Genomic DNA, 16,016 nt, shown 5'->3' with positions numbered 1-16,016 from the left:
TATATACAGGGCCTAAAACTAACTTTTTGCCACACCTGCCAATGGCCGGTGATGTGATAAAATTTACCGGCCAAAATTTTTTTTTACCGGCCATGAAACTCTTTTTGCAAAAACAGGCAGTCATTAATACTACAATGACTAAACATATTTACAATGTTTTTAATTTGTCCTTTACTTTACTTACAAGAAAAAACAACAAACAGATTTATTGATTTATATATATTTTTTTTGTCCCTAAAAAACCGTTGAGATTCTTGCTCGGCAAACGGAGCAGGCCATTACACCTGTTTCACACATACTCAGTTTGCAGTGCGTATGTGGTGCATATTTTTTTCCGCATCCATGTTAACACTGCTACTGGTGTCTCTATAAAATACTTTTTCCCTCAATTTTACCTATTAATTATAGCCATTCAACATTACAGTATAATTGAAAGCCATTATTTTGAACAATAGGCTCTGAAATATTAATTGATTTTAAAACAATCTTCACATAAACTATAAGTTGTATATGCATAAACTATACAGCTTAATCTTTATTCAAGCTACACAAGTTAATCAGCGACTAGAGCAGACGAGTGATTTCTCTTTTTCTTTTGTTCTTTGATTTACATCAGTGACAGACTTCAGCAGGTTTTACTTTAAAAGCAGCGCGGCCTCTTTAAAACCTGATGATGCGGATCTGACATATCTTCTCCAAACTCTTTTTACGGTCATTTAAGACTTTATAACTCATTTAAAACTACGTTTACGAGGTTACTCTCCAAAAACGCGTATTTTGACATTGTGTGTTTTCGTCCGTTGAAGCGGGTGAGCTGTCTGAAGCGGTTCAACCTTTGCGTACAGCCGAACGAGCAACCTTTCAAACTATACTTCACTGCACTGTTTAGGAGGCATAACCCCAGGTATGTGTCGCCACATTCTCGGGTTATGAAGAATAAAGAAGGGAAAAGTTAATCTTCCGAAATGAAGCAGCAATATCGTCTCAGGTAAAAGTTAGTAGAAACGAGTCTATTGACAAGCGGACTATCACACTGCTCTGACCTTATCAGCCCATTTGTATCCTATTATTTGATTCGCTCTTGTCGCTTATGACAGAACAGCTAACCAATCACGATGATCTTGTCTTCGAAAAATATCATTTTATTCGCTTACGTCAGAAACAGCAAATCTCTTTAAAAACGGACTGTTGTTCCCACTACATTGCATTGTTATATTTCGTAAAAGTTTTACCTGCCAACTGGCGACTGACACTGTTACATATACTCGCCAACGCTGATTTTTACTCGCATTTGGCACTTGGCGAGTGTTAATTTTAGGCCCTGTTGGTAACACACTACGCTGCAATGGACTGAACTCCTGCAGCGCCAGCAAGGTCCCCCTGCTCAAGAAGGCACATGTACAGGCCCATTTAAAGTTTACCAAATAACATCAGAATGATTCAGAGAAGGCTTGGGAGAAAGTGCTGTGGTCAGATGAGACCAAAATTGAGCTCTTTAGCATTAACTCGACTCGCCATGTTTGGAGGAAGATTTCAAACGTAATAAACATAATAAACACTTTTCTCTCACTTACAATATCTGTCATACGCGGAAGGCATTCCAGCGGATGACATAGGATGTCGGCGTAGAGTGATTAGTGACGAATGCGGACAGAGAACAAAACAAAACGCTGGTCATGAATTAGAAGTATAAACCGAGGATTTGTAAAGAAAAATGTTGGAGGATTTCGATATAAGCCAAGAGGAGACTGGTTTTCCTTTGCTAAAGTAAGGAAACTTTGCTTCCTTTGCTCCTATAAACAAACTCGCGAGACTAGCATATCTCAGAGGCGCGCGCGCTGAGCATACGTCCTACGTCATCCTCTGGAACGCCTTCCGCATATGACAGATACCGGAAGTGAGAGAAAAGTGTTTATTACGTTTGAAATATGGATATTTTCCTTATGAAAACGCATGGATTCGCTACAGGAGGCCCTTTTTCACCCCCCGGAGCCATGTGAGGCACGTTTTATTATGGATGCGCGCACTTTATTTAACGTCTTGTGGACTGTTCAACAGAAACACCCGCTGACTGCAATGATAGAGCTTGGAATAGCCAGGACAATTTTTAATATAACTCCGATATGATTCGTCTGAAAGAAGAAAGTCATATACTCCTAGGATGCTTCGAGGGTGCGTAAAAAACACAGGCTAATTTTCATTTTTGGGTGAACTAACCCTTTAATACAGTGACTGAAGATCAAGCGTAATGTGATGTGTTTTCCATTGGCATGGCAACCAACATAAAGAATAAATACAAAACCCTGTCTTACCTGCTGCAGCAAAATGTGTTAATGCGTTAATCCATAAATTGCACTCCTTTTATTTAAAATTTGTTTTCATTTATGAAATCATTTCGAATCTGATTTTCTGTCTCACTAGTTATTAAGGTTTAGATTGGGGTGATAAACTTAGACCAGCAGTTACAGCAATATTCATATAAACTTATCAAGTTCAGGGGACAGACAGCTTTGGCCAGTATTAAGGAGAGGGAAAAATGTGAAAAGTCTGGAGCTGTTGTTTAAAGATCATCCTGAGTAAGCATCTGTCTTTTGGAGAAGCGTGCCACTGCACAGTAATATTAGTGTGTAATTGATTTCCCTCCAGGGCCAGAGCACCTCATGTGTAAGGGAGGTCAACATATGGTGCTGAGCCATACGGTGTGTGTGTGCATCTGCGTGTGTGAGAGGGAAAGAACTAGAGTTGTTAAAACACAGTCTGTATTACGTTGTGAGCAAGCAGAGTGTATTTCACGTGTGTATCGGATGAGTGCACGAGTGTGTGTTCGCCCCAGTGCAGTGACTGATGTAATTTACACTGTCACAACATGAGGCCGGTCTCAAGATGACAGGGGAGAGAGGGAGAGCAAGGCACAGTGATGACTGACCTGTCAACACTGATCATTTTGTGTGTCATGTGCAGCTTGGTAAGAGACGAGAAACTGTAGTGCTAGAGGAGGTCCTGGATGAGAGTTTCCTCTGGGTGATGGTCATGTGTGTTGACCATGATTTGGCCAAACAGGGTGTGTTTTTGGATCAACATCAAACATACATGGTAACTATTAAAGGAATAATTCACACATAAATGAAGATTTGCTGAAAATTTACTCCCTGGGGGATGGACCCTCAGACCATCCAAGATGTAGATGAGTTTGTTTCTTCCTTGGAACAGATTTGTGGAAATCCTCTGCAGTGAATGAGTGCCGTCAGAATTAGAGTCCAAACAGATGATAAAAATATCACTATAATCCACTTGACTCCAGTCCATCAGTTAACATCTTGTGAAGGGAAAAGCTGCATGTTTGTAATAAACAAATTCATCAAGATGTTATTAACTTTAAAGGGGTCATATGATGCAATTTCATGTTTTCCTTTGTCTTTGGAGTGTTAAAAGCTGTTCGTGCATGCAGAAGATCCGTAAAGTCGCAAAGATTAAAGTCTCAAACCCAAAGAGATATTCTTTATAAAAGTGAATTCTCAGCCACGCCTACCTAAAACGCCTCATTCAAACACGCCCCCACATATCTACGTCAGTGTGTGGGAAGATTTGCATAACACCGCCCAAATGTATACGCAAAGAAAGAAGGTGTAAATTTTATTCTAGCTGTAGTATTGTTGCCGCCGTCATGTTGTGGAGATGCTGTGTGTTTTGTTGCGAAAGCCAAACTACTTTGTTTGGCCTTCCAAAAGAGGACACAACTAGAAATCAGTGGTTAAGTTTTACTTACAACACTGTTCCAGAACAGTACAACCCAAATATTCGAGTGTGTGCAGCGCATTTTACGGAGGAAGGTTTCCTGAACCTGGTTAGGGGCGCAACTTTTCCGTCACACGCTTGAGGAATTTGGCCAATCACAATGCGCTAGATAGCTATCCAATCAGAGCACACCTCACTTTTCAGAACAATGAGCTTTGTAAAAATCGACGTGTTTCAGAAAGGCGGGGCATAGATGAGCAACAATAATGTACAGTATGTGGAAAATAATGTGTGTTTTGAAACTTAAACCGCGTAAACACATTGCATTACACCAAATACACAAAATAATGGATTTTTTAGCAACGTCATATGACCCCTTTAAACCGTTGCTTGCATTTAAAATATGAGTCCTCTATTCAAAATATTGCTTTCTCCAGAGAAAAAGTCATCTTGTCTGAATCAGGAGAGAAAAATGCACAGATCAAGCACTGTTTATAAGGGATAAGGGACAGTCCAAAACAGTTGTAATGAAATATGTTGGTGGTTTTTCATGTGAGAGGACAACAGGAGATGGTCTTTTTCATTGGAGGAAGCATTATAATGGATTATGGACTCATATTTTAGACAGAAGCAACATTTTGAAGTTAAAATGTTTTAATAATGCATTTGTGTCTTACAGTCATGCAGCTTTTCACTTCACAAGGCTATATTATGGACTGGAGTTTTGTGAATTATTGTGATGTTTTTATCAGCTGTTTGTACTCTCATTTAATGGCACCCATTCACTGTAGAGGATCCAGTGGTAAGCAAGTAAAGTAATGCTAAATTTCTCCAAATCTGTTCCCATGAAGAAACAGACTCATCTACATCTTGGATGGCCTGAGAGTGAGTAAATTCTCAGCAGAGTTTAATTTTTGGGTGAAATATTTCTTTAACCACCCTTATATTTAGAAGGATATGATGTCTAAAACCATCATATTGTTTAGGACCAACAATAATATGAAGATGTCCTGCTTGAAAAAATCATGGTAAGGTTAATGGGTAGTAGAAGGATAAAAGGACCTGGGTGAGAGCAGTGGCAGACAGTAGCATCTGGAGACTCGCATGGGGCCGGTTACAATGGCAGTGAGTCGCTTAGGATGTTATGGAATATATACTCGGCAGGTTGCATCTTAGTCGAATTAGATGCCATGCTTAAATTGATTCAAATGGAAAAATGACTTTTAAAGATTCATAGTTTCGTTAAAACATTTTATTAAGGATGTGATATTGAAGTGGAAAAAAAGAAGTGCCAGTACTTCAACCCCAAAATAAATACATAAATAAATACATTTTCATAATTCCCAATGTATGTAGGCCTCCCAATGTATTCCCAAAACCTGCTGCCTTAACCTGACTGTATATTCTACTATACGCATGCATTCAGAATAACTAAACCACTGACCAGCGCATAATCTAAAACACCTTCAGCCGGCATTCATTATAAAACACCCAGACACTGACGCTTTGACATGTCAGAAGTGCCGGTACGCACGAAAAAGTGCCAGTACGCTAAAGACTAAAATATTGAAGTGCCGGTACTAGGGCTGGGCGATATGGGCAAAAATTCATATCTCTGTATTTTTTGGCCGATTTGCGATATACGGTATATATCTCGGTATTTTCGTTTTTGTATTTGGATTAAAAAAATCTGTATTTAATATACATATTTCACTTACCGGCCAATGTTGTCCAACAAAATAATACATAATAAAGGCTATGAAAACAAATAAAGTGAATGTAACCATGTAAGCCTTTATATTATGTGCAAAAAAGGGTTAAAATCACATTTCATTCTAACATTGTAACATTATAATCTAAAAACAAAAATGAAGGCTTTTAAAGCTGAAGTTAAATTCACTAAACTAAAAATGAAAATAAATTAGAACAAAAGCACAGAGATGTGTTAGGCTATTTTGATTACCCCATTACAGTCACTTTACAGTCAGTGCTATCATAAAAATAGACTTACTTGTAGGTTTTAAATTCTACATGTCACATTTATTGTCAAACTACAAATATTTCAGCAAAATGTATATTTTAGTCATAATTATTGCGCTCCTATTTAATTGAGCTCTGTCTGTTTGACGCGCATGCGCGCGGCGGCACTCGTTCACTGAAATCTGTGAAGTTTAGCGGAGAATCCCAAAGCAGAAGGCTCATGCACTTCTGACAGAAAAATGGAAATATTTCCATGGCTTTCTAACATGTACAGATGGAGAATATACCTGTGAGATGTAAGTTATGCATTCAGGAAGACAGCACATCTCAAACACATTAAACAGCGCGAGTAGCCTAGTGTCTGTCAGCGGCACATGTAGCCTTTCTGTCAGAGCATATGATGGGCCGAGCCGCTTAAACTAATATGCGAAACTAAACTATAAACTGTCTTACCAGTTTTTAAAGGCCTTAATATGACGCTTGTCACATGTTTAGAACGAATTGGATTATGCACTTTCTCTGCAGCAGCTCAGTCTGTGTCCTCCGCTATATTTTCAGATGAGCTCGTATCAAAATACAGTATATCGATAGAAACGGTATTGCCTCATATCGAATCACTTATAAAGAAAATATCGATATATCGTACAAACTCGATATACCGCCCAGCCCTAGCCGGTACTGCATACCGGTGTGTACCGGCCCACTTCAAGCACTGGTCTACTCTACACGTAAAAAACTAAGCAGCAAAAGAGAGTGTCAATTCAAAACGCATGCATCACAAACATATTTACAATGCATGATGGAGAACAACTAAAATCCTGTCATCTTAAATGCAGCCATACAGCCAAAACAGAAACCAAAGTGATTTCTGTTCTTAAGTGGTTGTTTTAAAATGTTACGACTCTCTGTGGCCTCCACAAACAGCAAACATCCATTAGTATAATACTAAAAAATGCATGAGTTGTCCCACAAGTATTATTTCCACAGGATTCAGTAGACTATAATATAGGCAATTTCTATGGCAGTGAAAGTAAAAATAACCCTCTGTACAGACCAGGGTGAAATACAGAAGAAACTGCTACTACACAAAGTGATCCGATAATGACGAAATGTTGGGCAGCCAATCAAATCAATTCCCTTGTGGGGGAAAAGAAGATCTCTGACATTCATAATTCACTCGCTGGGTGAATATTTGATGAACCAGATTAAAGATTAAACTTAAATATCTTTTTAAATTGTTAAAAGAGACATATATTTGGTAGATGTGCCATATTTTGGGTTCAGTACAAGTTAAACTTAATCGACAGCAATTTAAGTGAATGGAGCCATGGTGTATGTTAAAATACTCACCATTTTAATAGTATAGACACTAGACTTAACATAAAATATGTGCTAACATGATTTTAGTGTGAAAAACAGCTACTAACCTTGTGTAAAATCATATCCAATTTTACAACTTTATTGCCATGACAATGTAACGTTGTTGCCCTATAACGACTATAAGAATACTTGATTGGAACAAATTTACAGCTCAAACACTACATAAGTTTTTAACAGAAGAGATCATTTAAATGTTTTATAAAACTACAATGGAAAACAAATCAGTGTAGTATTTACTTTTCAACCATTATTCCCAAGAAATTGCTAGTACATTTCACAAATAAATATAAATAAATAACAAGTAACAGATTGAATTAAACATGAATTTTTTAATTAGAAATAGTGAAATAGAATTTTCTTGTAAAACGTACTCAAACTTTGTTTTATTTACAAAAAATATTTTTTACACTGTATAAGCTTCACATTTCTGCTTTTATATCCTCGAGAAATTGCCCCATTCACTTTAATTTTTTTTTCTTAATAAAAGAAAAGGTAAATAAAATCTAAACTTAAAAAACACTGCAGTAATTTAATTTCATAAAATTATTTTTTGAAAGGTTTTCAAGATGATCTATTACAGTGCACATGGACAAGATACAAAGAGACTGGTCAAATATTTGTTTTGATATCAACCACTCTGTTTATCATTATCATTTGGAAAAACACACAGAACATGTGCTAGACGGTCTTGTCCTCTGAGCACATCTATTTCTTAACAAGAAGCTGGTGGGGGCATGTCACCATCCTATTTATAGCTTGCAGAGAAATAATTCAAAGGAATCAGAGTGAAGATCTCTTAAATCTTCCCTTTCAAAGAGAGTTCTACATGGAATGAAAAAGGAGAATGTCTCTTTCTGCCTCAAAAGCCATCTGTATGAGATAGTGAAGCACACCTCTGAAAAGGTGTGAGTTATATCATGAACATCAGAGTGATGGATGTGGCATCTGTTGGACAGACAGAACAGCACACATGGCGCTTGTTTCCAACTGTGATGGGCAATAAAAAATTGAAGCTCTTTTAAAAAAAAAAAAAAAGTTCAAAAGTGAATTTAAATGCATGTTGGTATAAGAAATATATTATCTTAAAGGGACAGTACACCCAAAAATGACAACTCTGTCATTCTCAACGATTTTCTTTGCAGTCACCATTCACTTTCACTTTATGGGGGAAAAGATGGTGAATGACTGATGCTTTTTTTTTTTAGTTCTTATGCAGAAGGAAGACATGTACAGTTTTAAGTTAAACTTAAATTTAGGCTAACCGAGACTTGTCATTTGCACTTATATATTGTTGCTCTTTTGTTAGTTTTGACTGCTTTTATTGTCCTCATTTGTAAGTCGCTTTGGATAAAAGCGTCTGCTAAATGACTAAATAAAATAAATAAAGTGACAGAATTTCAATATTTAGGCAAACTACCCTTTAAACCAATTGAAAATAAATACACAAGCATCATTTTAAAACACTGACTTGCTGACACTCAGTCTAACGGTTAGAAGCACAGGCTGAGTCAGACTTCAGTCCAACAGATGCTTAGAAACCCGACTTGTTTAACTAATTAACGTGACATTCATCATTTCCACTTGAACAACACATCGAATGAAACAACATTACTGCCCTACAGTTAAACAGTAGCAACTGCCAACCAAACTCCCGATACTGACAGCGTTTCCACTTCTTACTCCTCACTCACTTCTCCTCAGCACCGCAGTCCAGACTCGGACATTTGTACTTTCTGACCTCTTTGAAGCTCAAATTTCACGCCTGGAGGATCTATTTATACTCTTTCCTGTAGCACGAAAAAACCGTTAGCACACGCAACACTTACCTCAACAATCTTCATAAGGCTCAAATGTGCCGCTGTAGGCGCTCCACTTCGTTTGGGCTGGCTGAATTCAACGGTTGAAATTTCAGTACCGAGTTAGTAACTGAAGCATGGCACGTAAAACAAACGTAGCCCGCAATAAAATGCCTATGTGCGGTCGGAGTGTAACTTTAAAGCTACTGGCAGCGATGTTTGGTGAGATGTGAACAGTCGCGCGGCGCTAGTGTGTATTGGGCGTGCGCGCATCCCGTGCTTCTATTCTCGCGCGCTCTCTAGAGACACCGATGCTGCTGGTATTGCCAAGCAACAGCTCCTGTAAAAACCCATCAAAGTCTGACGAGACTCAAGTGTGGCACGTTTTCTAACGGACGATAGAATTCATTTCGGATGAACTGTCATTCATAGGCAGGATCGCTCTAATTTAGTGAGGTCATCATATGTCTCAATAACATGTTATAATAACTTTCATAAATATGATTAACAGAAAATAAACGGGACATTGCTTAGCTACTACGCTGTGTGCTTTCATGTCCCCATTATGCATGTTTTAATGTAGTGGATAAAATATTAAACTTACATTTTTTAAGTATGGAAGTTTTTACGTTTTTGCCATGCACACTTCTAAAATGAAAAATGCCATGTTTCTTCATTTTCTCTAATCTAAATGTTTCTTTCTATTTATCTAGGAATGTTATTTGAATATTACTTTCCATCTTCTTAATTTTCATGTCATTGTCAATCCAGCCATATTAATCGCATTATTAAAGTTATTTCATATTTTTAGAAATTCATCATTTAATATTACAAATCAATTAATACATTTTAAAGGCCCGAGCTTGACAAGAGTATATTATCATTTTGCATTGCATTTAATTTATATTTTTATATTTTATTTTTAGCTCAAATGGTACTGCATTACCTATACAATATAGTGAAGTATAACACATCATCTTAGATACATTCAAATATAAACGTCAAAGTTGAATAAAAATAGCTATTTGAATGTACATTAATGATATGAAGAATGATATAATTAAATATATAATATATATTATAATGTATAGCCTGTAATTAGTTTCAATTTCAACCATTTTGTATCCAGCTATTAAATTAAAATATAAATAAATAAATACATAAATTAATTAATTAATCATTTAAAAATTATGGACATGTATCACGGCATATAAACTAACACTAATAAATAAGAAATAATAAAAACTATATAGACATATTTAGAAAAAAAATCTAACAAAAATGACAAAAACCCAACAAAATGACTAAATCTTTAACTAAAATTTAAGCGAAAACAGAAAATATAAAAATAAATGATAAAATATCAAATCTAATTCAAAATATTAACAAAAACTATATCTCTGTGATGCTGGAAAGGAGTCTATAAATAAATATACAGTCCACAAATAAATTCAGACTCTGGGGACTGACAGAGATTAAAGGAACATTGTGAATTAATGAAACTGAGAATAATATCATTGTGCAGCACTGCCCTATTTTACCAAGGTATGAGAATACATAGCAAGCCCAATTCAACAGTGGTTTTTGGTTGCATGAACAGTTTATTTGAGTCTATAACACAACGCTGATTAACCTTTCTCTTGTCAATCAAATTTCAGTTATGGCATTATTTTGTCTATCGACTTCAGCAACTCCAAAACAATAGACTTCTGGATTCATGGATTAAATGATGTACCGAGGCTGTTGTGCTACTCTATCCTGAAGGCACATATTAATTGCTTTATAAATTACTGTCAGTTTACATCATCTCATTTTTTCACCGTCACCATGAGGTACTGCTCGCTTTTCCTTACAGCAATACATTTCACCTCGCTGCCCACAAGATAACCAATAGTTTTGTATTCACTGCAGAAATAGACAAAAGAATATTGATCTTATGATTCAGGTATTGTTGCTCAAACCCCACATCTCTTCTCCAGTCCAAAATGAAAGGCAATATGGGACATTCTCTTCAAGGTCCTTTACTTTCACGTAACCATTGACTTAGCTGTCCAAGATGAAATCTCAGCAGGTTCAACCATCTGATTGTGTTTTACTTGAATTTAGAGTAAAACAGCAGTTAATACAACACATTTCTATTTAAAGTCAATGTCAAATCAAAACAGACTTTATTTACTTCCTTGAAGGGAAAACATCAGTACTGTCCTTCATGTCATGCCAACACAAAAAACTTTGGTTAATCTTCATAACATCAATTAAGATATTTTTAGTGAAACCTAAGAGGTTTTTGTCCCTCTATTCAAAGTCCAGGTAATCACAACTTGGAAGATCAAAAAAATATCATAGAGGTTTTAATCAAAATTAATCTAGCCTATATGAATTGAGAGGTTGAATCCATGTCTCATGAGGAGATATGATTGCTTTATTCAGCTTCCATGTTTACCATATGTGATGTGCTCTATATCTGTTGATCATTGTTCAAATGTAAATAAAAGCCTAAATTAAATCTGTTCATCATATAAATAATTGGTATCTATTCACAAGACTTAAATTAAACCGCTTGATTCATATAGATTTATTTATGACCTTGTAAGTTTTGGTTGCTTGGACTTTCAGTGGAGGGAGGGACAGAAACCTTAGGTTTCATTAAAAAGCTGAATTTTTGTTTCAAAGATTAACCAAATTCATACAGGTTTGGAATGACATGAGGGAGAGTTACTGATGACTTTCAACATCATTGATTTTCATTGTTGGGTGCACTATCACTTCAATGCATGTTCCTGTCCTATTGCACACAATTCATCAATGCAATTTGCAATGCAAGAAAAATGTTTCCTTTCAACATTCAAAAATACATTTTGCGTTCACTCACGAAACCTGGAAAACTTTAGTTCTCAAAAGTTTCTGAAGCACAAACACAAAATATTTGCAAAAGAATGTAAAAAAAGCATTTAAATATATTTTTCCTCCCATCATATTTTTGTTTGACCGATAGGATTTACAACCTACTATTTCGCTAGCAAATACAGCATATTAGGAAGCACAATTAGTTGCATTTCATACTGACTTTAACGCAATTACTGAAGAGTCCTTATTGACGTTTCAGATTAATAGCTTTTGACATCTACTCTGATTTATGATGTCATTGTTAATACAATTTTTCTGTCTAGTTTCAGGGTGGCAAATCTATCAATGACTGAGTTGCACCTGGACTCATCATTTGCTGCACTTATCCTTGTATGGATCTCCAACCAATACATAATTAGTTCATGTGCTGTGCTAGCTTCTTTTAGCTCACTAATGGAGCTCTTGCCAGGAGATCAAATAGCAGTTCAGTCAGTGGTGAGGTCTGTGGGTAAAAGAGACAATGATGTCACCTATAGCCCCGCCTGTAGTATTGCATGAGCAAACCTCAAGCCTGAAATGCAGTGCACAAGCAAACAATAAAGTGACTGATGCTGTTCAAGTGTATAAAAAACATGTTTTGAAGACCATCATGCACGTATCTTTCAACTGGGTTTCATCAGATGAACCAAAATTAATAAAACTCAGGAGAGTTGGCTATTTTTGGAAAGCACACTTTGTTATTGCATGTGACCTGCTGATCTTAGAGGGCAAGACATGAATCCTAGACACGAATCCGACCTTCACAGGAGACCTGTCAGAACACTACACTTCTAAAACAAGATAAAACTTCCACCAGGTTCTTCAGACAGACTTATTTATTACACAAAAGCCAAAATTAATAGTTCTTTCTCAAAGGATGGCATTTTCTGTCCTCTAACTGGATTTAGATGGCTGCCTCTGTCTTCTAAATTTAGATGAAGAAAGTGAGTCAGCCCACAGAAACTCAATATTAATGGTGATTTATTGGAGAGTGAAAAAGAAAATGTGTCCTCACAAGATTTTAGTCAGTGTGAGGGCACCTGGCCCACAACGCTCTGAGGTAGCAGCTTCAGAGGCACACTGGGATGGAGGCAGGACAAGTGAGCTCTGCCTCAGCTCACACTACTGCCCTCTGCTGGCTCACTGGACCACCGGACAACACTGACACAGTGCATCCATCCAGCGCATGACATTTCACTTAAGGCTAAACATACAGATTGTAAAACAATAGGTGTCATACACTTGCCGACTTTTAAAAAAGTTACAGTTACAGAGGAAAAACTGGGCATCACACACTACCAGACCTTCAAGTAATTCCGAACACAACAAACTCATGCAGACACATGGGCCTTGTTGCTAAGAGATGCCTGACAAATGAAAACATCATGTCTTCTAAAATTGGCTCAAAATATCAAACATGTTTGAAATCCAATGATTGGATGGAATCATAGTCTGAAGTAAAAAAAAAACAGAGTCTGTGACCATCATACGATTTTCTATGTAATCTGTCAACTCAGATCTGCAGACTGGCTCTGACTTTCAGCAGCCAGCATCGTCTAGTTCAGATTGTAAATTGGGCTAAAGTCATGTAGTGTATTTTAACCTTAAGTAGGAAATGTTCCAACATCTGAAGAGGATGTGGACCGTCAACATGCTCAAGACATAATTGAGCTGTTGACTCATGACAACTCAAGTCCCACCATTCTTCATTCACTACTTATAAATGAAGTCAACCCTGCGAGGACTTCAGATGACACCAACTCTGAATCAAAATACAAAGCTGCCAAATTTTCCTTATATTGTAATCATGACGTAATCATAGCTTTAATGTGTTCATTGTTTCTGCTTAAGTAAACAGGCCTACATGACGTTATCTATTTGTATGATTTGTATCAGGTTAGAACTATACATTTCTGCCATATGGACATTATTTTGACACAGTCACCTCTGATAACTCTTAATTGTAATGTAGAAATATGCATTTTCTGTAAAGCTGCTTTGAAATTATATGTACTTTTCCTGAACTGCACTGACCAAAATTTGATGCAGAAGCAGTTTTCACTCAGAAATTGCTAATAAATTTCACAAACATTTACATAGAAATAGCAAGTAACACATTGAATTGTATGAATTGTAATATGACTGCCTATGCAATACACAAATAAAAATTTAGAGTAGAAACAAGTTTTATTCAGAAATTGCTAGAAATTTTACAATTAGTTAAAAAGAAACAGCAAGTAACACATTGAATTAAACATGAAATTTTAAAGTAGAAAGACTGAAATAGTTTTGTCTTGTAAAACCATACTCCAATAATCTGTTTTATTTACAGCTTTAAAAAATAACTTTTACAGAGTAAATAAATGCCTAGTATTTACACAAAGGTTAGCATATTAGCAAATATCATTATTATTTTACTTAATGAAGTTTTAAAAGTACATTTGCAAATGCAGCATATTTAATTTAAAGGGACAGTTCACCCAAAAATGAAAATTCTGTCATTAATTACTCACCCTCATGTCGTTCCAAACCCGTAAGATCTTCGTTCATCTTCTGAACACAAATTAAGATGTTTTTTATGAAATCTGAGAGCTCTATGACCCTCCGTAGACAGCAAGGTAACTACCACATTCAAGGCACAGAAACGTAGAACATCCTTAAAATGGTCCATGTGACATCAGTGGTTCAACCGTAATTTTACAAAGCTACGAGAATACTTTTTGTGCGCAAAGAAAACAAAAATAATTACTTTATTCAACAATTCTTCTCCCGCAAGTTACCATCTACCGTCATTACCGAGAGTAACACGACGCATGCGCGTGATGCTGCTGACGTAGAACACGCAGGTAATAAACGCAGGTCCAGAGGGTAAAAAAGGTAATGTGAAACAAAACTACAATGTGCTAAAACATTCACTGTATAAATACAAAAATTGTTGTGGACATCCTACCTAATGCCACTGTCCAGAGAATCGCTCCATTTGCTTGTTGCAGCCACTGATGTTACATTCCTGCACCTCTAGTGGGCGCTCTGACTCTCAGCCCTCTAAAGACAAATTGCTCCTTGGGTTCCCACACCAGAGCGACAGTCTTCAGAACACTACAGACATGGGAAAAGAACATTATCAGCAGTGCATTTGGCAACTACCCTGAAATATAATCTATTTCTTGGGGCTACTAAGTCCCTCGCCACATTAGTGACTCAAGGTTTGTGTGTGTGCTTGTATTTTTTTCCCCAATACCTTGCTGCTCCATTCAGTTAAAAGCTGGGCCCATATCACAGTTCCCCACATCACTGGAACGTAAAGTCATACTTCATTCCTCATCAGGCACTATTTCACCTGTATTACTCACATGAACAACCTCCTGTGACCTTTGACCTGTCCCACATGGAGCTGAGCACTGAGGGAATATAAGCAACAGCGTTACTCTTATGTGCTGATACAACATATTTATATTTCTCAATATTTTCTAGCCTACACATTGGCCCTGATGGCTGTAGTCTAGATCAAGGTCATAACTTGTTGAATTTATTAGAGATTGAATAGGGTGCAATCACAGCACAATCTGAAGACCTCTCCATGTTTGTATTGTGTGGCATGAAACCATGTGGCCATTTGGTGGATTTAACCAAATTAAATGGAGCATGAAACATTGAGTACAGATTGGAAAGTATAGCTTCCAACTGAAACAACCCTACCTTCTGTAAAATAAATATAACACTCAGAATAGGAATAAAGAATGTACTGTCACCACATTAAGTCTATGTCTGTCACCTCAGGCAGTAAACAGGTCCATGGTAAATCCTGTATAATTGACAGATGTCACCTGCTTCTATCCAGTCGGTGGGAATCTGCAACTCGCTTCATATCTTCAGCTGACAGGCGGCAGGAGTTTCGGGGACAGGAAGACGTCAGCAGAACTTTGGTGACACTGTCATTGTTTCGGCTGGCATTTGCCTGCTTGCAGAGCAGTGAGCCGAGACCACAAGTCTTGATTTCAGATGCCTCATCAATGGCCCCCTTCAAAAACACATACATTTTGATGGATGGATGGATGGATAGAAACAGTCAGATGATAGATGAATGGATGGATGGATGGAACAGTCAGATGATAGATAGATAGATAGATAGATAGAAACAGTCAGATGATAGATAGATGGATGGATGGCTGGATGGATGGATGGATGGATGGATGGATGGAACAGTCAGATAGATAGATGGATGGATGGATGGATGGA

At 36.9% G+C, this 16,016-nt stretch overlaps 1 protein-coding gene across 1 annotated transcript in view; it reads right to left on the bottom strand.

The window, feature by feature from the left end:
- Positions 1-9,001, bottom strand: part of LOC107678283 (carbohydrate sulfotransferase 8-like) — a 76,332-nt gene extending 67,331 nt beyond the window's left edge. Inside the window, exon 1 of the mRNA XM_016473494.1 lies at positions 8,922-9,001. The gene's annotated coding sequence lies outside the window, so the exon portion shown is untranslated. The remainder of the gene's footprint in view (positions 1-8,921) is intronic.
- Positions 9,002-16,016: the final 7,015 nt, after the last annotated feature.

Source organism: Sinocyclocheilus anshuiensis, unplaced genomic scaffold, assembly GCF_001515605.1.
Source record: "Sinocyclocheilus anshuiensis isolate Anshui unplaced genomic scaffold, SAMN03320099.WGS_v1.1 scaffold1318, whole genome shotgun sequence".
NCBI classification, from domain to species: domain Eukaryota; kingdom Metazoa; phylum Chordata; class Actinopteri; order Cypriniformes; family Cyprinidae; genus Sinocyclocheilus; species Sinocyclocheilus anshuiensis.
Note: the sequence above shows the minus strand (reverse complement) of the source record. Positions and strands in the feature narration are given on the sequence as shown.